Raw genomic sequence first — 22230 nt, forward strand, 5'->3', positions numbered from 1 at the left:
CATACAATGCTTGTGTTTATTGTTGACATGCTAAAAAACTAATAGGTCACACACAATTGGATAATTATAAAAGATTAAAATTAGAACAAATTATGTTAGACTTAATTTGATTTTGGTATGACCCAAAAAGAGGAAATAAAAACAAGAGAAAGAGCTTCTCTTGTTGGTACATTTTACTAGCATAGAGTTAATTATGAAAATTTGTATTCCAAGCATTAAACCTAATGTGGCCAAATGTTTCCCCTATAAAAATAACAACAAGCTGCCTCTTCTTATAAGTAAGAGTAACAAAACCAAGTATTTAGAGAGAAACTTAAAAAAATACAAAAAGTCTTGAAAACACTTACTAGCTATAGTGTGGTTTTGAGTTCACAAAACCTTAAAGAAGGTTCTTTCACAAGAATTCTTGTGGATCACCATTAGAGGCTAAATACTTTGGTAATTTTTTTACTCAAAATCTATTTGGAAGATCACCAAATTGAACCAAAGAATTTTCGATATTCAAGGTAACACCTTTAACTGAAACTATGCATGCTTGTAAATGATCTTGGCTTTATGAAATTAAAATTTTAAAAATTCTATTGCTTTAACATTTATAGTGATACAAAATTTCATTTATTCAGCAAGTCAGTCTTTATAAGATATTTCCATATTGAAAGAGGAGTTATAAACAATGCAATAACGTATCCAGCAAAAAAAATGAATGTGCTAAAATTGAATAAGAACATGCTAAAATAGGTCAAGAGTATGCAATATTTTAGTAGTTGCATGATCGATTCGACACTTTTATAAATTTTGTGCAACAATAATTTTCAAGGACCGATCAAGTGGTCCACCAATCAAGCATTCTATTTAGTAACTACTTATAATTTTTAATATCAGAAATAGCTTATTATTAAGTATAAAGACTTTTTATTTAGTAGGTTCTTGAGCATGCTATGATCATGGTGAAAAAAATCATTCATCAAATGATAGTGCTCCAAGTCTAAATGGTTATCAATTTCATACATTTTAAATTTTTGGTTAATATACTAAAACAATTTGAATATAATAGTATTAAACTTTGTTTCACATGCATTTTGGAACAGATTATGTATTTAGATATTTCAATATTTATAATATTCAGTTTATGAATTTAAATTCATATTGATTTCTTTCAATATTTTTTTATTTAATTACAGTAGTAAATATTGAAAGAAATAAAAAAAAGTAAAATTCCTAACATAGTGATCACTACAAATGCCACTAAGTTAGCGGTGTTTTTCCTTAAAACATAGCAATTTTCCTCAATGTAGGTATAACCGACACTTTTAATGGTGTTTTTGGCAAACACTGTGAATTGTTTAGCAGTGTTTATAAACGTTGCTAAGCGTGAAAAAAAAATATTGTTAAAAATCTATTCTTTTGTAGTGCATGTTTTAAGGTTTGGATAACACAAAATCAATTGGTACCATCATTCGGATAAGCGTTATGAGGACATTATAACTTTTTTCATGCATAACCATACTCCTTGATCTATTTTTGATTTCATATACTAAAATCTACTTCTTAAAAATACTCAAGTTAAGTTTGAAACTTTTTTTTTAAATGGGACAGATTAAGTTAAATAGCTGATTACACCTAAATAAAAAAAATGGTGATAACTCATAAATTGTATCTAGTGATAAATTTACGAATTTATATGTTATGGTTATATCTTTAATTTTTTTTCTTTGATATTTTATATTAAATATGATGTTAAAATGATTTAAATATTGCAATTTAATGCATGTAATGCAACCCATGACACTTTTGGTGTTGTTTGCCACATATTTTTTAAGTTTGAAACTCATTTATGATATTAGTATGATATTCAAACTATCTTTTTATATATTTCAAATAAGTAAAATTTTCAAAGTTTTTTATCTTATGGTTAGATAGATATTCGATATATTGCTAAATATTAATAATAAAAAAGTTTTTAAATTTTAACTAAATATTTAAAATTTCTCGTAATCTTGGAAGTAAACGAAAAATAAACCATGCAAATAGATAGATAAATAGATAGAGAGAGAGAATGTATAGTTATTATTATTATTTAGATTTATTTATAGTTAATTAAATAATCTGTTAAACCTGAATGAAAATTTAAGTAAAATTTTTTAATTTAAGTCTAATTTGACTCAATTAGGTTATTTTTAATGTTAAATATTAATTTTATATTTAATTTTAATTTTAAAATATTCAAATATTAATATAAAAATATATTTTTAACAATTTAATATTAAATTTAAACTAAACAGGTTTAAATGGACTTTTATTAGCTTATCGACTTGGCCATGAACATTTTTATATTACTATTATATTTTTATTTTAACTACATATTTTTTTAAACTTTTATCTTAAGATATTTTTTAAAAAGTTATAAACCAAAAAGTAGCATAATATTTGTGAGAAATACTAATTTTTGTGAATATAGTATATAATTTAATAAAACTAATCCATGTATGGTACGTTTACAAACTAGTTTGTATACATTAAGAGAACAAAATAATAATTTTAAAAATTAAAGAAAAATTTATTATATTAATTATAAGGATAAAAATATAACCATACTCCAACTAACCTTAAACAATTAGCAAAAATCCCATTCTTAAAAAAAAGAAAAAAATCATTTTGCGCTTTGAATGAGTGGGGACTTTGAGTGTCCAGAGCATCCTTGGCACGCCGCCAAAAAGAAAAAAGCGCAAAGAAATAACGACAGCTCACCTTTAACTTCAAGCGACGTTAGGAAAAGGAAGCTTTGGACAGCTCCTCATCGGCATGGCGATCACTGCTGCTGCAAGGTTCAATCAATCTGCCCAAGCTTTAAAAAGGGAATTTCATTTAATCGGCACTGTGGAATTCCTTCATTAAATTATTGTTATTATTACCATAAATAAATAACCAAATTTAAGCTTTATTAATCTGTTTTAAAGCTCAGTTTTGGTAAATTGATGCTTCGCTTCGTCTTTTAGTCTCTGTATCCGAGTGGAAGCTTTTGAGGGTTTATCACGTGTTCCTTTACGTGGTCTCTGTCTGTACAGGTACGCCGTCGTTTAGAGTTCCTGCGATGAAATGTTTGTTCTGTTTTTTTCTTTTTTCAGAAGTTATTTTAATTTGGTTTAGAAAGATATATAAGATTGAAAGCAATTGAGATCTGAACCTGTTTTTTCAATTGGATAATTTTGAGTTAATAAGTTGGTTTTCTCAATTCACCCTTTTCTTTCGAGGTCATTTATTCTTCACTTATTTTACCACTGATGGTGTACTTTAATGTTTTTCCAAACTGTGTTGTTTTGTTGTTTGCAGAGTAACAAGTGAGGCTGTATGCAATTAAAAGTTGCTGCTAATAAGAAAAAAAAACCGCTCAACTAGTTTCGCTCTTCCTCTATCAAAGGTTTGTCTCGTTTCTCCAAGGATTTGAGGACTTGATTAACTAATTGAATGACCCTCTATTGTTGCTTTATTTATTCTAAGGTCTTTCTTTTTGTTGCATTTGTGCATGTAGTTCTATCACATAATTAATTGCCTGATTTGCTTTTTCTAAAATCATTCCTTGAGTTTTGGCTTTTTGCTTGAAATTTTCTGTAAGTGTTATGTTCTTCTACAGTATGAGCTTTTGGGTTATTGATTTGCTGGAAAAAAATGGTATTCAATGTATATATTCATGTGTCATGTATAGTTCTAAATATGTAAGAAGTGGTTGTAGATTTTTTCTAAATACCATATCTCATTATTTATACTTTGGACTGGTGAATTGCGATTGGTTATACATGTATGTGATTCTTTTTCTTCTCAGACATGTAAGAGTGAGAGCTTCCTTGAGGAGTTAACACATTTGTCACATAGTAAAGTTCTGATTCAAGAGAAGTAATTTTTTTCTTTTTTCATTTTGGCTAAAGAAGAGACTTAAATTGAACATGGGTATGACTTGAAGTGGTATTATCTGAGTAAAAATAGGTTTACAAATGACGGGAATGCAGATGTAATTGCAAAAAGAAATAATAAATACCTACATAAATAAAATCTGTTGATATCTTCTGTTAAATGCTGGTTCAAGCAACATAGCATTATTGAATTACTTTCCATTTGACTATTTTTTCTTCTATTTTTCAAGAGAAGGCTGGGAGGGATTTGGAGAAGGAGGAGTAGGAGTTGTGCATTTATTATTTCTCCATGAAATGCTATTAAAAAAAAATGCTCGCAACGTTTTTGAACCATGGAGCTGGGGTAAGGAAAATATTGAGAGCAAGAAGAAAACAGAACTAATAGATAATTTAATGTTGGGGCCTATGCTAATGTGCTTTTCCGAGGCACTACATGCTTATATATCCAACATATGTTTATATATGTACATATATACAAGCAAACCTTGGGTATTTGTACCACCTCACAACTCGTAGATAATGATTTAAGCCCGTTACTAAAATTGATAGTAATTAAAGTAACATATTTGATAGTTGTAAACGTTGACTGACTGACCCTTTATGTAACCTATATGATTTGAGGTTTTTGTTATTAATTCAAGGTCATAGGTCTAGAGATTGGTGTTTGGTTTTTTACCAATAAAATTGTACATGCCAATAAGCACACTGTCCATATGAATTGCTGAAAGTCTATTAATATGTGTTAAACTGAATGGAAAGCTAATAGTAAAATTGAATGTATATTGAAAAATTAATTGTAAAGAATTATACAAGCACCTTAGATTTATATACAACTAACTAGTGGGTAAACTAGGAAACTAAATCTTCCTAAAATTGATCCTATAATTGAGGGATTGTCTATCCAAATTTTTTATCCTTCATTCTAGGGATTCAAATGCTTAATTCTAGAGATACAAATATAAATATATGGATTACAAGATTACAACCAGCTGTGAATAAGTGTTTTCTCACACTCCCCCTCAAGCTGGTGAATAGGTGTTTTCCATTCTCAGCTTGGAAATAATTTCTTGAAATGTTGTATTGCTAAGACCTTTAGTCAACACATCTGCAAGTTGACCCTTGGTTGATACATATAGTGTACAAATCAACCCACTGTCTAGTTTCTTCTTTATGAAATGCTGGTTTACTTTAATTTGTTTTGTTTTGTCATGTTGCACAGGATTGTGTGCAATGCTTATTGCAGACTTGTTATCATAGTAGAGTCTCATTGGTCCATCCCACTTGATCGTCAAGTCTTTTAGGATAATCTTTAACCATAGTAATTCACAAATTCCTTGAGCCATTGCTCTAAACTCTTCTTCAGCACTTGATTTTGCCATCACATTCTGTTTTTTACTCCTCTAAGTTACAAGATTACCACCTAGGAAAGTGCAATTGTCATGGGTCGAGACTTAAGCTCTGACCCGCACGGCTCCAGGACCCGGGCATCCACTCATCCAGCATCCCAGATTAGTCTAATTGCCATGGTTCACACCACCTCTGCCTTGTGAGGCACATTTTGTAGGACAAAACCGTGAGGTCAGGGGGGCTAAAGCGGAAAATACCTCACAAGGGTGTGAACCGTGGTAGATAGGTTGATCTGGAACGTCGGATGAGTGCATGCCCGGATCCTGGAGCCACACGAGCCTAGAGCTTAAGTCTCGGCCCGTGACACAATAGCCTAAGGTGGATCTTCTATCAGTTACTGAATCTTAATAATTAGCATCTGTATATATCTCTAGAACTAGTTTCAAATTTCTTTTGAAAAAGATATCTCTCCCAGGATTGGCCTTCAAATAGTGCAATACACAGTAGAGAGCTTGTAGGGGCTTTTTTTTAGGACTATGCATAAATTGACTTAGCACCCTCACAACATATGGTATATCAGGTTTAGTATATGAGAGATAAATGAGTCTTCCAACTAATCTCTGGTACATTTCTCTATCTACAGCAGTATCTTTATTAGCTTCTCCAAGTTTATGATTAGGATCTATAGGGGTATTTGCAGGTTTACATGCAAGCTTCCCAATTTCCTTCAAAAGATCCATCACATATTTCTGTTGTGAGATGAAAATACCATATTGTGAGTGAGTTATTTCAATTCCTAAGAAGTACTTCAATCTCCCTAGCTCTTTTATCTCAAATTCTCTAGACAAACATTGTTTTAGGGATTCTCTTTCTTTTTCATCATCTCTAGTTACAATTATATCATCAACATACACTAATAGAACTCTGACTCTCCCTGAATCAAAATGCTTGATAAACAATGTGGGATCTCCTTAACTCCGCTTATATCCCATTGCTAGCATCACTTTGGCAAATCCCGAACCAAGCCCTAGGAGACTGTTTAAGGCCATATAAAGCCTTTTTTAGCTTGCATACTTTGCTTGCTTCTAGATGATCTCCAAATCCACGTGGAACTTCATATATATTTCTTCTTCCAAATCACCATTTAGAAAAGCATTCTTTACATCAAATTGTTGAAGTTGCCAATTGTAATTTGCAGCCAATGATAACAAAATCCTAATTGTATTCATCTTTGCAATTAGAGAAAAGTTTTCTGATATATCACTCCATAAGTTTAAGTATAGCCCTTAGCCACCAATCTGGCTTTATACCTTTCAATAGTACCATCTGCCTTGTATTTTACAATGAAAACCCATTTACATCCTACTGGATTTTTTCCTTTAGGCAACTTTACCAGTTCCCATGTCTTATTTTTCTCTAAGGCCTCCATTTCTAATTTCATGGCTTGCCTCCATTTCTCACTGAATAATGCCTTAGATAATGTAGTTGGAACAGAAATAGTGTTTAGGCTCACAAAAAAATCTTTGTGGGATGGTGAGAATTTTTCAAATGACACAAAATTAAAGATTGGGAATAATGGATGCTTAGTATATTTTCTAGTTTCTTTCTAATGACCATAGGCAGATCATAATCACTAGTTATAGTTTTAGGAGATTCATGCTTATTTTGAGAAACAGAGTCAAAGATTGTAATTATCTCATTTCCAGAGTTAGGATCAGGTTCTTGGACTTGCATTGGTTCATGATCTAGAACTTTTCTTCTTGAGAACCCTTGTACTTTCTTCATAGAATCAAGAATAATATTATCCTTTGTCACATCTTCTATGTTTGGAATGGGTTCAGACTCAAATTCAGTGTTTGACTTGGACTCAGAAGAAACAGGTTTCTATTCAGAAGAATTAATGGGTGAAAATGTTGAAGAGGACAAATCAAGCAAAAAAAAAGTCTTTATCCTTACCTTTCATGAATGAAGTCTCCCCCTGAGGATAAGGTTGAGTAAAAAATGGTTTACTTTCTTCAAAAATGACGTCTGTATGCACAAAATGTTTTGGTAGGAGGATGATAGCACCTATACCCTTTTTGAGTTGATGAATATCCCACAAAAATACACTTAATTGCTCTAGGATCCAACTTCCCCTTATTGTGACTTTGAACATGAACAAATGATGTACAACCAAATATCCTAGGTGTGAGGTTGTTTATGGTATTAAAGTTGGGATAAAATTGTTAGAGTTGTTCCATAGGAGTTTTGAATCCCAAAACCCTTGAAGGTAACTTATTTATAATATGTGTGGCAGTGAGAACAGCTTCCCCTAGTAGGATTTTCATATGTTTGCTTGAAAAAGTAAAGCTAGGGTTGTGGCTAGTAAGTGACTGTTTTTCCTCTCTACCACTCCATTTTGCTATGGAGCATTAACACAAGATGATTCATGAATAATCCCTTCCTTTTGTAAATAGGTAGATAAACTCTAGTTGAAATAGTCTCTTGCATTATCAGACTTAAATCTCTTGATTTTCACTCTAATTGATTTTGGATCATGTTTTGGAAGCTTAAAAACACATTATTCACATTTGATTTGGATTTAAGTAAAAATATCCAAGAGACCCTGGTACAATCATTCTGAAAGAAACAAATCACCTTGCACCAGAAGTATTAGGAATTGTAGAGGGACCCCATATGTCACTATAAATCAAGTAAAATGAATAGAACTTATTTTTTTGCTAACTGGAAAAGACAAACGTCTATGCTTTGCAAGTTCACAATTATCATAATGAAAATTTTTTGCATTTAATCCTTTGAACAAAGAAGGAAGCATGTTTTTCAAAGTTCCAAAAGTAGGATGTCTAAGACGAAAATGATAAAGTCAGATTTTGTCTTTATTGGGAGATTTTTCGGAAAGAAATGATAAAGGTAAACTGTTTTTTTGTATTACTTGTGTTGTTTGATGTCTCAAGATAATATAATCCATCCTTTTCCTTAGCAAGTCCAATCCTCTTCCTGAACTCTGGTCTTGAAATTCACAATAAAAGGGATAAAAATTCACTTTGCAATTTAGGTCTCTGATAAGTTTTTGTATAAATATCAGATTAGTAGACAATTCAGGAACATGAAGAACATTTTTAAGAACAAATGAGGTATTAATTTGAATATCTCCTAATCCTGCTATTGTAGTAAGTGAACCATTTGCAACAACAATTTTCTTATTACTAGGACACAGGATATATATACTAAATTTCTATGAGGAATGTGTCATATGGTTTGTGGCTCCTGAGTTAACGACCCAAGAATTTGTAATAGACTTAATCGAGACATTTAATCAATAAGAATCAAAAGCTTTCCTTGAACTGGAGACCTTACCTAAAGAATATACTCCAATAGGCTTTTCGAGAGTTTTCAATAGGCTTTTTAGTTTCTCAATCTCTTCTCTATCCAACTCTCTTTGTTCTTGAGACTTTTGTAGTACTCCGGTGGTTTTACGAGTTGTCACTTTCTTAAATCGGGTAGTAGTGACAGATTCTGCTATCTCTGGTATGGTTATCTTTCTCAGAACTGAAACGAGTCTTAATAGTAAAGGCTTAACCAAAGACGATTCTAGGCAATGAAGGCCAAAGAAGGAAAAAATAAGGCTGAAATATTTAACAAGATTTGGCTATGAAAGCTTGAAATAGAATTCAGCAATGAAGGCTGAAAAAATTTTCCCAAAAAGTGCCTAACGCTCTAATACCATGTTAAATTGAATGGAAAACTAAGAGTAAAATTGACTGTATATTGAAAAACTGCTCATAAAGAATTATACAAGCACCTTTGGGTTATATACAACTAACTAGTGGGTAAACTAGAAAACTAAGTCTTCTTAAAACTGATCATATAATTGAGGGATTGTCTATCTTAATTTTTTGCCCTTCATTCTAGGGATACTAATACTTAATTCTAGAGATACAAATATAAATATATAGATTATAAGATTACAACCAGCTGTAAATAAATGTTTTCCCACAATATGTATTATTTATTATATCTTGAATCTGAAACATGCTGATGCATGAATGACAGATCTCAGTTTAAATTGCTTCTTCTTATCTGATTTTCTTTTTACATGACTATATAATTTTAGTTCGGAACTTTATTAGTCTATTTACTTTTTGAACTTGTATCTGCAGTGATCTATGTATTTTTTTTCTTGCTGATCTATTCATGTTGTTGTCAGTGTTCTTATTTTCTATTAATTTTAGTTCATTCAGAAAAAAGCAGAAATGGCAGCTGAGCTCGTCAATTCTGCTACAAGTGAGAAATTGCCTGAGATGGACTGGACAAAAAACATTGAAATTTGTGAGTTAGTTGCTCGAGATCAAAGGTAGTATTTTTTTCCCCTTATATATATTTTTATTTTAAATGAAAATGACCACTAAGAGTTTTGTTAAAATTGACGCTTCAGTTCATTGTTCTGGGTTGACTATATTCCATTACAATTTTTCTTTTTGTTTATTTGGTGTTGTTTTATGATTTCTTTACACAGGCAAGCTAAAGATGTTAAAGGAATTAAGAAACGATTGGGGAGCAAAAACCCAAATACTCAATTGTATGCTGTATTGGTGAGTATAGGCTATTTTTGCTTAATGACAATCTGACCATATGTTGTTCTGCAGCTTGAAAACACATTCTTTAACGCCTAATTTTGCAGCTATTGGAGATGTTGATGAACAATATTGGTGAAAATGTTCATAAGGAGGTGATTCATACAGGAATTCTACCTATTCTTGTGAAAGTAGTGAAGAAAAAGGTGTACACTTGTTTCATTTCTACAATTGTTCATCGATTTTGTACAACTCTAGTGGTTTTCTTATTATTCTTTCCTTTGTCACAGTTGGATTTGCCTGTACAAGAGAGAATATTTCTGCTTTTAGATGCTACTCAGACATCCCTTGGTGGTGCTTCTAGAAAGTTCCCTCAATACTATTCAGCATACTATGATTTGGTGGTAGGTACAGACATGAAACTTGTGTAACACCCTTTTGTTGTACATTTTTTATGAGTTAGACAAAAGGTATCCTCTCTGGAAACCTAGGGCTAAGGTTATGAGTTGCACTCAATTTAAAAGACTTTTTCTTCATGAAGCATGGTAATGATGATAGTCAAAGCCATTAATAGATTCAGTTTGAATCATATGATTGCTGCATTTTATACATTTATTGCTTATATTTTTTAAATAAAAAATCTGCAGCTTAAGTGTACACTCTTCATGAGACTGTAGTAGTTTAATAATAGTAAGGGTATGTTGTTGGGATTGTTGTTATTGTGATTTTTGTGATTTCTTCTTGACAGTGATGGAACAAGAGATGGCCTCCATTATACTTAGTTTCTTCTAGATTCTTTTGGCCAAGTTTGCTCAATATTTTCTCAGTAATTTACTATTTCTCTTTTTCTTCCTTGGCAGTTTAGTTTTTCTTCTTTTGCCTTTGTTTCTTCAGTTCTATTTATTATATGCGGTTACACTCCTAAGCCACCTCCTCAACCTATGCCATAAACAAATCAGATCATACCTTTAATGGATATAATTATGTCTAAATGCTCTCAAAAATGTCTACAGCTCTTTCATTATATTTTACCATCTTTTTTTCTTCCCTAGCAAATTGCTAATTGTGTTATTTGCTTGCTTCCTTTTAAATATCTGCAACCCTGTAATCACCAAAATCCTAACAAGTTGAATCTCAAAGTTCTGCAAAAATACCTTCATCTGCACAACCATCTCTTTAAGTCCAAAATTCTGGTTTACATTAACTGATATGAAAACCTTTCGTATAAATTTTGTCGAATCCATCTTATGTAAATACTTTTTTATGTGATATCTAGAAGAGTCCATTTTCATTAGCATTTTGTAGTTTGGTTTACTGTTAAATCTTGATGCCTAGGAGTTATTAAAGATGATGAAGGTAATATGAGCAGGCACAGTTATAGAGTAGAAACAAGTATGCGAGTAATCATTTAGGAATGTTATAGAGTAGAAACAAGTATGCAAGTAATCATTTAGGAATCATTATTACACCTATTATCAAAAGACATTAATTATTTGTTGTTAGCATATGAAAGGAGTTGAAGCAGAGTGGGTTTGTAGAGAATTGGGTTTGTGATTGTAAGGCATAAGCTTGATGCGTAGTCATTTTGAGCACATTCATACCTTCTTGAGATGCATGTTGTGAAATGCAGCTTGAACCAAAAGCAATAAAGTGTATGTCTCCTTTAATGTCCATTCCATTTTTGTAAAGACATTAGTGCTGTTAGAATTAAGGCTTTAGAGATCAACTTGCTAATCCCTTGGATTAGCCTTTCATTATATAGACGAGACTAAGGAAAGAGAATCAATTACAAATTACACATTAATGCTCCCAATTAATCCCTCCTAAACTATCTCCATTGGAATATTCCTATAATATTCCAACTCACACACAAGCATACACTAACACTCCCCCTCAAGCTGGAGCATATATATATATATATCAGTTATGCTCATCTTGTTACATATTAGTCAACTCGAACTCCTGGAAGTGATTTCATAAGAACATCGACTAGTTGTTCCCTTTAGTGCACATGTTTCAATAATATTGTTCCTCTCCGCAACTTTTCCCTAATGAAATGACAATCAACTTCTATATGTTTGGTTCTTTCATGAAATACTGGATTGGAAGCAATATGAATCATCGCCTGATTATCACACCATAACTTTGTAGGGGTCCGAACTAAAAGCCCAATTTCATCTAAGAATCGAACCATCCATAATACCTCTATTGTAGCCAAAGCCATGGCTCTATACTCTAATTTTGCGCTAACCTAGCAACTAATTGCTACTTCTTGCTCTTTCAGGACACTAGATTACTCCCAAGGAAGATAGCATAACCAAATGTAGACTTCTTATCTATAGGAGAGCCTACCCAATCTACATCTGTATAGGATCGAGTACCCTCATCGCGAGTAGAACTGTAGAGTATTCCTTTTCTAGGATTTCTCAACAAATATTGGAGGATGTGCATCGTGGCTCTCCAATGAAGATCTCTGGGAGCTACCATGAATTGACTTACCACACTCATTAGAGAAGATATATGAGGTCTTGTTATGGTCAAGCTGTTTAGTTTTCCCCATAGTCTCTTGTAAGGTGTGGGATCATCAAGTAAAATGCCATCTTTTGGAGAAAGCTTGATACCTGGATCCATCGGTGTGTCTCTTGGCTTGGCATGGAGCAAGCTTGCATCTCTCAAAATATCCAGCACATACTTCCTCCAAGATACAAAGATTCTCTTTTTACACCTTGCCACTTCAATACCCAAAAAATATTTCAATTGACCAAGATCCTTGGTCGCAAATTGGGACTTAAGATACATCTTAAGTTTGTTAATCCCTGTACTATCACTGCCAGTGATGATGATATCATCTACATACACTCCCAACAATATAAGGCTAGAACTCTGTCATATTTAAAATATTGAATGATCCTTCTCACTGTCGCATGCCATACTGAACAAGATTTGCACTAAATTTCCCAAACCACACATGTGGCGATTGCTTCAGACCATACAGAGACCTACACAAACGGTACACCTTCCCAAACTCCCCCTGAGCAGCAAAGCCCATTGGTTGATCCATATATACCTCCCCAGTCAAGTCAACATGTAGGAAAGCATTCTTCACATCCAATTGATGTAATGCCCATTTATGTGTAGAAGCAAAATTGAAAAATAGGCGTATAGATGTCGTCTTTGCCACTGGTGAAAAGTATCAAAATAATATACTCCATATGTCTATGCATATCCCTTTGCTACTAGTCTTGCCTTCAATCTAGCTAATGAACCATCGGGATTCAATTTTATGGTGTAAACCCACTTGCACCCAATAGCTTGCTTCCTTTTTGGTAGGGAAACCAAGTCCCATGTATGGTTGGCCTCTAGGGCCATCATCTTATCCTCCATAGCCTTACACTATCTTGAATCTACAAAAGCATCACGAAGAGCACGTGACACAGTAATAGCGTCAATTGTGGCAATACAAGTCTGAAGATAAGCAGATAGTCCTTTGTATGAGGGCTTTTATAAAAGAGAATTTTCACAAGTTCGCGTACCTTTCTGTAGAGCAATTGGTACATATTCAGCCATAATGTCTCGAGGTGGATCCATTGATGGAGAGATTGTCTCGATAAGGGAAGTTTCCTTAGTCGGATCTACGCAGGTCCTTCTAGTGTACGTATGACCAAATCGTTTATCTGGGCATGCCTTAGAAGGAGATGCATTGACTGGTGATTGCTGTTACTTTTTAAATAGAGCTTACAAGTGCACAAATCAAGTAATAAAGTGGAATATTCCAAGTATTGTCTTTTCAGGGATTATAGAATGTAGTGTTGGATAGTTCAGGCTGAGAACCTATATCTAAACAATTAAATATTCAAGGTTTTAAGGTTACAGGGTTTAAATAGATACGGATCAAGTAAAGATTAAAGGTAATGTATGACAAGGTTCTAAACTTCACCAAATCACTTGAGAAGTAAAAGATTAATGCCAACAACTAATCTGAAAGCCGAGAATTAAAAGATTGTAAACAAGAATGCCGAATTGCTTTGAAAGAAAATTAAACTTGCATGAAAGAAATTAAAGAACATGTAAAAGAGAGTGTAGCCGAATCTTGCAAAGAAAACAAAGAAACTTGGATCAATCTTGGAAAAGGATGCTTAGCCGAAATTAAAGAAAACAAGAAACATGATTTGCAAACTTTAAAAACAAGAAAAGAAATCTTTGAATGAAAATACTTCTTGATTGAACAAAGATTTTAAAGAACAAGAACTTGGTAACTGACAAATCTGTCACTTAAGCCAATACCTTAACTAAAGAAATAAAGAACTAAAGAAACTAGAGAACTTAAAAAAAGAAGAGAAGTGAGGAGAGGGATGATGAAATAAGTGAATGGCCTTGCCTATTTATAGGCATAGGTTTGACTAAGGGGGATAAACTACACAAGTGGTTGATTTTAATTCAAATACAATTGGATGAGTTTTATCTTGGTCTTCTGAGCTTTATGGCCGAATAGGACTTTCCATGCTTGAGTGTTCTTGGCCGAATGGAATCTTGGTGGATTAATCTTGGCCCTTGCTTGAATCTTGATCAAATCTTGGATAATCTCCTCCATTAGATTTGGCTAAGGCTTGGAGTTTCAAGAGAAATTGGATTTTTATCCAATTCTTGAATTTTGAATGAGTAAAATCCTACTCCAATTCTTTAAGATTAATCAACCATCTTCATAGTAAGCTTCAACTTCATCTTGGCCGAATGCATTTACTCACCATTGTGGAAGGAATACATGATAACTCTTTGGATTTGCTTTGGCCGAATGTGATTAACCTTGTAGAGTCCTTGTGCCATGCATTCTCTTCTTGGCTAAGCAAAGGAAGTATGATTATCTTGAAATTTCATCTTGGCCGAATGGATTGGGATCTAAGTGGGCTTGTGCATGCTTGAATTTGAACCAATGGTGGGCGGCATTGTGCTTGCATGGTTGGGCCGAATGTGAGCTTTGCATGATTACATGCATGGCTTGCATGAAAATGAGTCTTGTGCTTAAAAAACCTAAAGCCATGAAAATATCATGAAAAGCACCAAAAATCATCCAAAATTTTAAATTTTAGCACCATTTTAACATGTAACAACTATATATATTTTGGTATTATCAACTGTTGTACTATGTATCTAATGGATGAGAAAATCTTCTTCTGATATTAGAGGTGATGGATGAAACTGTAGTACCGAAGGAAAAGAAACTGACTCATGAAACACGACATTTGTCAACATACTAAAGGAACCCATGTTTGGAGAGTAGGATCGATACCCTTTCTAGATATGTGAATAACCTAGGAAGATACACTTAAAAGAACATGGTTCTAATTTACTGTGAATTGAACGAGTGTCACGAACAAAATATGTACACCCGAACACCTTGAGGGTGATTGGAAATAAGGGACGTTCAGGACACATAGCTCGTAAAGTTGACTTAGATGGATGACTAAAACAACAATGAGACTCATAAGCTGATGATAATTCTCCCGAGCATGTCATTAATCTAGACTATCTTCTATATGTTATCAAGCACGTAAAGACCTCCTTCGACCCTCCCCCTACCAATAGTCTGCTTCATTAATAGATCTTTAAAAACACAATAAGTAGGAAAAAAGGAAACACTACAATTTAAATTCCTTGTAATCTGACTAACTAAAAGTAAGTTAAAAGTAGAAAAAGGGACATATAGCATGGAATGCAAAGGTAACGTGGTATAGGTTGAGCCTTGCCACTTCCCACAATATCTATAGAGTTTCCATCAGCAACCAAAACAGAGGAGCATATGAATAAAAAGTACCTGTACTACTCGTCATGTGATTCAAAACTCCTAAATCAATCACCCAAGTCTTAGAGAAAGTAGCTAGACATGTAGTAGATTTACCTTGTATAAAAGTTGCTGCTGGAGAGAAGATTGAAGTTTGATTCTGAAGCATTTGAATAAGCCTGTCATACTCATCCTGGGATAATTGAACTCCATTCTCCTCTTGCTATTGGGGCCAAAACATAGCATCAGTCACACATGCCACTAGCGGGCCAGAATTGCCCCGAAGTTGCGAACAAACATTCCGTAAGTGTCCTTGCTATCCACAATGATAGCAAGACCCTGGGTCTCCCTTACCACTTCCACGTCCTCTACCTCGTCCACCATGTCCTTTGCGCGGTGGTAACCCTTCACGTTGTGGGGCCACAAATACTGCCCTATCTTCTGGTGGAGGATCATGTTGAGTGACCTTGCTCGGGCACTTATAAGCATCTAGTAAAGAAAGTGGATCTGTTTCTACTAACATCTGAGTACTAGCACTAGCGTACTCCTTCCTCAATCCTGCTAAGAAAAACACTATAGCTAGAGCCTTTTGTTGCTTCTAGGTTGAGTTAGATCGGTAGACAGGGGCATGAGTTCATTAAATTCATCATATACCACCTTGAACACAGCAAAACTCCCTCAGGCTCCTATCGGATTGCTCCATTCTAGTCCATGCCCTGGTAACATCTAAGATCCTCTGCCAATTCTCAGAATTTGCATAAACAATTTTTAAAGCATCCCAAAGTTCCTTACTTGTAAAGTATTGATTGAACATCACCTTTACTCGACGTTCCATTGAGTTGAATAATTGTCCAAGCACTCGATTGTCCTCCTGCTCCCACATTGCATACTCCGAGCTTTCTTTTGCTAGTGGCTTACTTGTCAAAAATTGAGCCTTTCCAAGACCTCATGAGGTCACCAACATAGTCTTGTTCCATGATAAGTAGTTGGAGCCATCAAGTTTCTCATTCGACAACTGTGAGCCTGTGATAAACTCCTGAGTTATCACCTTCGATGCGATTGCCTCTTTTTTTGCCATGGACATAGAACCTTCTTCCTCTAGAACACAACTGGTAATCTTTCAATCGGGTAACACAACCGGTAATCAACAACTAGGAACTCCATCACTAGTTTTGCAGCCATGCTCTATATTGAGAAGAACTTGTGTCCCTTAATCTATCATTCACGAAAAGGTTGCAACCGCTTTTTCTTGCCTCTTTTGAGAATAAGGGGGCGTCCTCCTTTCAACTAATGAGGGACTACTAAAGAGGAAGGAAAGTTTTAAATATGCAGTTTTAGGGTTGCAAGATCAAAGTCTGTAGTAGCAACGGCTTAGGTGACAATGTAGGGGCTATCTCAAAGGGGTTTGGAGAAAGAGAGAGAGAAAGGGGGGGCAGGGGCTAGGGTTGCGCTGCTGGCTCTTATACCATGTTAGAATTAAAGTTTTAGAGAACAACTTGCTAATCCGTTGGATTATCCTTTCATTACATAGGCAAAACTAAGGAAAGCGAATCAATTACAAATTATACATTAATGCTCCCAATTAATCCCTCCTAAACTGTCTCCCATGGAATATTCATATAATATTCCAACTCACACACAAGCATACACTAACAGGTGCGATTCATAAGCTATCTTGTGAAAGTTCCAAGTTCTTTTTATAGTAACACAATAGATGATATTTTAGGACATGAGTGGATATTTAACCTTTTTTAATTAGCTTTCTGAAAAGCATGGTTTTGAGAAAGATGAACACATTAGTGCATAGAAACTGTTTCCCTAGTTTTCTGTCAGTTTTTCTGTATTTTTTTCATAACTTTCCATTATTGAAAAGTGTGCTTCCTAGGAATATATGCTTCTTAAGGTCCAGTGTTATCCAACACTCTATTTTGATACGTTTTCCTGAGTGTAAAATAAACGTGCTGCATAAGTAATTTTCTGTTGTTTTATTCCTGAGAACACGTAATTAGTAGATGCAATTCTAGTGAATTTGATGGTAACTGCATTTTTCTTTTTCTTTGTTAATCCTTTTAGAGTTCTGGAGTGGAATTTACTCAAAGGCCTCATGCTACACTATCAAATCCACCAACTTCACTACCAAATAAGAATAATACACTTAATGGGGAACTTGCCTCCACTAGACATGAGGCAGTTGCACAGCAAACAGAGACTAAGATTGTTCCTGAGTCCAGGTAACCTTTTTTTTTTTTTTCCTTCTTTTGAGCATGTGTGTGTCATTTGGCTTATCTTTACTAGTTATTCCATTTTATAAGAGGGCTGTTTTCCTTTTTTTTAGCTATACATTGTACAGAAGGTTAAAACATGAAATTTTATCTAGCTTATCTAAAAGCACACTGACCTTCTTTAATGTATGAAATGCTTTATTCATTTTAGGGAAGTAGGATATGTTGGTTTTTTTTACTGGCTATCTGTTTTAAGTTTCTTTAAAAAATTAATTTTTATGCTTACTAATAGCTAAATACATTTCTAATACATTGATATATGAGATATTTGTTTGTTTCATCATGATTATCTTGTCTAGTAAACAAAATTCCTCAAGTCTGTTTTTCTTTCATTACAGCATTATTCAGAAGGCTAGCAATGCATTAGAGGTTTTAAAAGAAGTACTCGATGCAGTTGATGCCCAAAATCCTGAGGTATGGGTGATATTTCCATGCTTACATGCCTCATGATTGATGCATTTTATTACCCTCAGATGCATGTATAAAATTTTGACCTGGGATCTGTCATTTTGACTGCTATGGTATGCTTCTTTTAGGGTGCAAAGGATGAGTTTACACTTGACCTTGTGGAACAATGTTCATTCCAGAAGCAGTGAGTGATGCATCTTGTGATGAGTTCTCAGTAAGTGCTGCTTTGCAATTAGGAGCACAGTATTATTTTGAATTCTGAGAAACCATTTACTGTTGTGTTAGAGAGAAAAAGAGAAACTGTTACTTTCTTTCCAATGGGTGCATTTACTGGCTATATTATTTTTAGTTGCAAGTGCAGCGTGGACTAGAGGCATGTAGTACCATGGCAAATGGAATGATGGTTATTAGGATGAATGGAGAGGGAAAGCCAGGGTATCAATAGTGGCATGCAGTCCCATGGCAAATAAAATACCTATGATTGTTTATGGCTCATTGTGACAAAAGGATATATAATCATATGTTTTTTACCATGGTTTTTTGGAAATATATTTTTTTTTTTTGTGAAAGTGAAACTGCATTCTTACACTCAAGTAGAAGTTATATGATTATATGCTAGTTGCCCAACTTGGAGGTTATTTGTTTTGTTTATGAAATGCTAGGATGCATATTGCAATTCCTTAACAATTTTTCACTTCAGACTTCATATAGAATTCAAGTAATTTGGTGTTGCAGCTTAGTTGGATGCTGTCTTTTATTTATTCAGGGATGAGAAGGTGGTTTCTCGAGCAATTGAGTCGAATGAGAAACTCCAAAAAGTTCTTGTCAGGCATGATACTCTTCTCTCCAGGAGAACCTCTGTTTCAAATAGGCCAATGTCAACTCTAAATCATTTTGACCATGAAGAAGAGGAAGAAGAAGAGCCAGAACAACTTTTTAGAAGGTATGCCTATCTTTTGAAGATTCGAACATTCCTAGAAAATAAATAAAGCTCTCTCTTTTCTTTTTATTGGTTTTCTCTTTGAGACATTATGTTGGTTGACCAATTCTCCTAAAAGCTTAAGCTAAATAGGAAAGGACCCAACTATTTTATTTTAGCCATGTAGCTCAGAGTTGGGTAAGCTTATGTGTTAGAATGTGTAACTTTTTAATTGTCTTAAATCTAATACAAAAGGATATACCACTAAAAAGGGATCCAAAAGTAGTATACGGGTGCAGGTGTCATGCCAAGCGCTCCAAGAGGGAGTAGGCAAGGTACTCCAATACATCGGACATGAAAGAGAGGTCATTGGAGTATAAAAGGGTTCACACCACCTCTTCCTTGTGAGGCGTCTTTTGTAAGACAAAATTGTGAGGTTAGATGAGCTAAAGCGGACAATACCTTACAAGAATGTGAACCGTGACAATTAGGCTGATCTGGAACGTCGGATGAGTGTATGCCTGGGTCTTGGAGCCGCATGAGCTTGGAGATTGACAAGTGGTATCAGAGCAGGCCCTAGACTGTTCAACTCATGCCAAGCGCATCGAGGGAGGTAGGTCACTCAACTATGGTTGTGCTTTTAAGATGGTAACTAAATTAGCAAACTTTTCAATTTAGTCACTAAAGTTTGAGTAAGTGTGTTTTTGATCATCAAATCATTAGTTTCTAATGGTGTGTTGACATGACAATACTATGTCTCCTGTTAGTTACCATGTAACATTGTTACGCTAGCAAAATTATTGTTTTCTCAAAATTTATAATGTCACTTGGCATATTGGATGATGTGGCAATGCCACGACACTGTCATGTTGGCACGCCATTAGAGATTAATGGTTGGGTGACAAAAATTTACACAAATTTTAGTGATTAAATTGAAAAACTTTAATAATTAAGTGATCATTTTAAAAACAAGACCATTATTGAGTGACTAATGGTATATTTTACACTTAATTTCTATATATCACATTTGTTTGATTCTAAATGGTGTATGATCATTTTTAATTTAATGAAGCTAATAAGAGGATAGAAATGGTTTTTCCTTTTTAAAATAGAAAAAAAAAAAACAAAAAGAAAAAAAAGAGAAATTGTAATGAGCCTTTTTTACTTTGAATTTAAAAAAAAAAATTTCCAAGTTTTAATCTATATATGAGCTATTCCAATTTTAATAATAGATATTTGAGTTTGAGTTTATAAACCTAAACAACCTTTAAAAACCTAGTAGGCCCAGGTGGCCACTCAAAGGCTACAAACTTCATTCTACTTTAAACCCTAAAATTTCAAGATTGCTTTTGTATAACTCTCTCTCTCTCTCTCGTTTTCAGTCCTCTGCAACTGTATTTTTTTACTGCTACTCCTTTCTCTTATTCTTTTCTGCAGCCATGACTTAAAGTGACTCACCTATTTTCCTTATCTTCTTCTTTCTCTCTCTATTACCCTTCTCTGCTTTTGGATTTCCAGTATATGGAGCACACTAGTGAAAGCAAGATTTGAGAAAACAAAGTATTAATTGATACTAACATCTAGCTATCCTTTGCTGCCTATTTGTGGTGAGATTTTTTGCCATCTTAGACACATCAAATATCATGATTAGTTTCAAGTCATGTCAAGACGGGTGTGCCTCCGTTTTTAATGAGTTCGAGCAACATAGTATTTAAGTTCTAACATGCAAGCGGATGAATGATTAATTGTTTGCATGCGGACCCAAGTGAAAAAGGAAGTGTATGCTAAAGAAGGATTAGAGCAGCATTGCACACAATAGGTAACAAGACACTAGGTTCAAGATTTGAACTCAAGAGTTCTTATAAAGTGTTAATTAGGGTGATCAGTTCTCCCAAGAGCTTAAAGTAATAGGAAAGGACCCAACTATTCTATCCTAGTTTGAACAGATAGAATACTGCTTTATTGAGGGATAAAATTTTGCTACTCTAATTTTTGCCTTTATTTCGTTTTTGTTGATTGTATGAATTGACAAAATTCTTTCATTTCAACTTCCAAACTTTATAGGATACAAAAGGGGAAAGCATGTGCAAAACCAGAAGATGAAGAGTGCTCTAGAGTGCAGCCACACTTACGTTTGTTTGGGTCACACGTTCTTGGAGAAAAAGAAAGGCTAAACCGTCCACTTATTCGACCATTGCCATCGGAACCATCATGTGAAAGCAATGCAAGTCCTTCAGCTGTTGCAATTCCTCCTCCCCCTGCAAAACATATTGAGAGAGAAAGATACTTTCAGGAGAAAAGGTAGATGGTTCTGCTGTGGTTGGTCATATGAGAGGCATGCCATTACACAGTCGTAATGCTAGCAGTTCTTGCAGCGGGAGCATGGATTTTAGTGACTAACTAAAGGTAAGTGCTTTTACAATTTCTGCTTGTAGATATATCGGTTTCTTACTTCTTAAGAATGAAGATGGATTTCCATTGCTTGTGCAGTCAGGTGTTGGTTGAAAGAATGACTGAACCTCCCAACATATTTTTAATCATGTAAAATGATCTTACAATCCGAGCCTTCTTATTTGGTGTTTATGTGTGGCTCGTCTTGAAGGGTGGCGGGTTGTTCTCTTCATTCAGTTGTTGCTTGCAAACAATCGTGCAAGGTAAATTTATCATGTAATTGCATGTTAATACAAGTGGAACATGTGTCATAGTTATTGTGAGGTAATAAAATTTTTATGCTATGATTTATTAGTTGAGCCAATTAAATTAGGGATGGTATGTTACATTTTTTTCTTTTATAAATCGAAAAAAGAAGATTAAAATTCAACTCTTCAAATAAATACTGCACTAATATATATATATTTCGGATAAGGGGCAAATTTATTATTGTATCATAGATGAATATTAAATGTTATCACTTTAGTTTGACGTCATTGAATGTTTTCATTGTTCTTTCATTTTTATTGAATTCTGCCATTGCATTTTCATTTTTGGTATTTTTTTTACTAAAGCAAAAGAA

The 22230-nt window shown here is 34.0% G+C and overlaps 1 pseudogene across 1 annotated transcript; it reads left to right on the forward strand.

The window, feature by feature from the left end:
• The first annotated feature begins 2758 nt into the window (after window positions 1-2758).
• Window positions 2759-21617, forward strand: LOC111291864 (TOM1-like protein 5; annotated as a pseudogene). The gene is made up of 11 exons (XR_016345782.1): window positions 2759-3065; window positions 3331-3418; window positions 9497-9609; window positions 9772-9847; window positions 9937-10035; window positions 10120-10233; window positions 17682-17839; window positions 18229-18304; window positions 18427-18512; window positions 19065-19241; window positions 21282-21617. The product of XR_016345782.1 is annotated as a TOM1-like protein 5 (transcript).
• Window positions 21618-22230: the final 613 nt, after the last annotated feature.

The sequence above is a fragment of the Durio zibethinus genome, chromosome 10 (genome assembly GCF_047325235.1).
Source record: "Durio zibethinus cultivar Kanyao isolate XHJ-2024 chromosome 10, ASM4732523v1, whole genome shotgun sequence".
In the NCBI taxonomy this organism is placed as follows: Eukaryota; Viridiplantae; Streptophyta; class Magnoliopsida; order Malvales; family Malvaceae; genus Durio; species Durio zibethinus.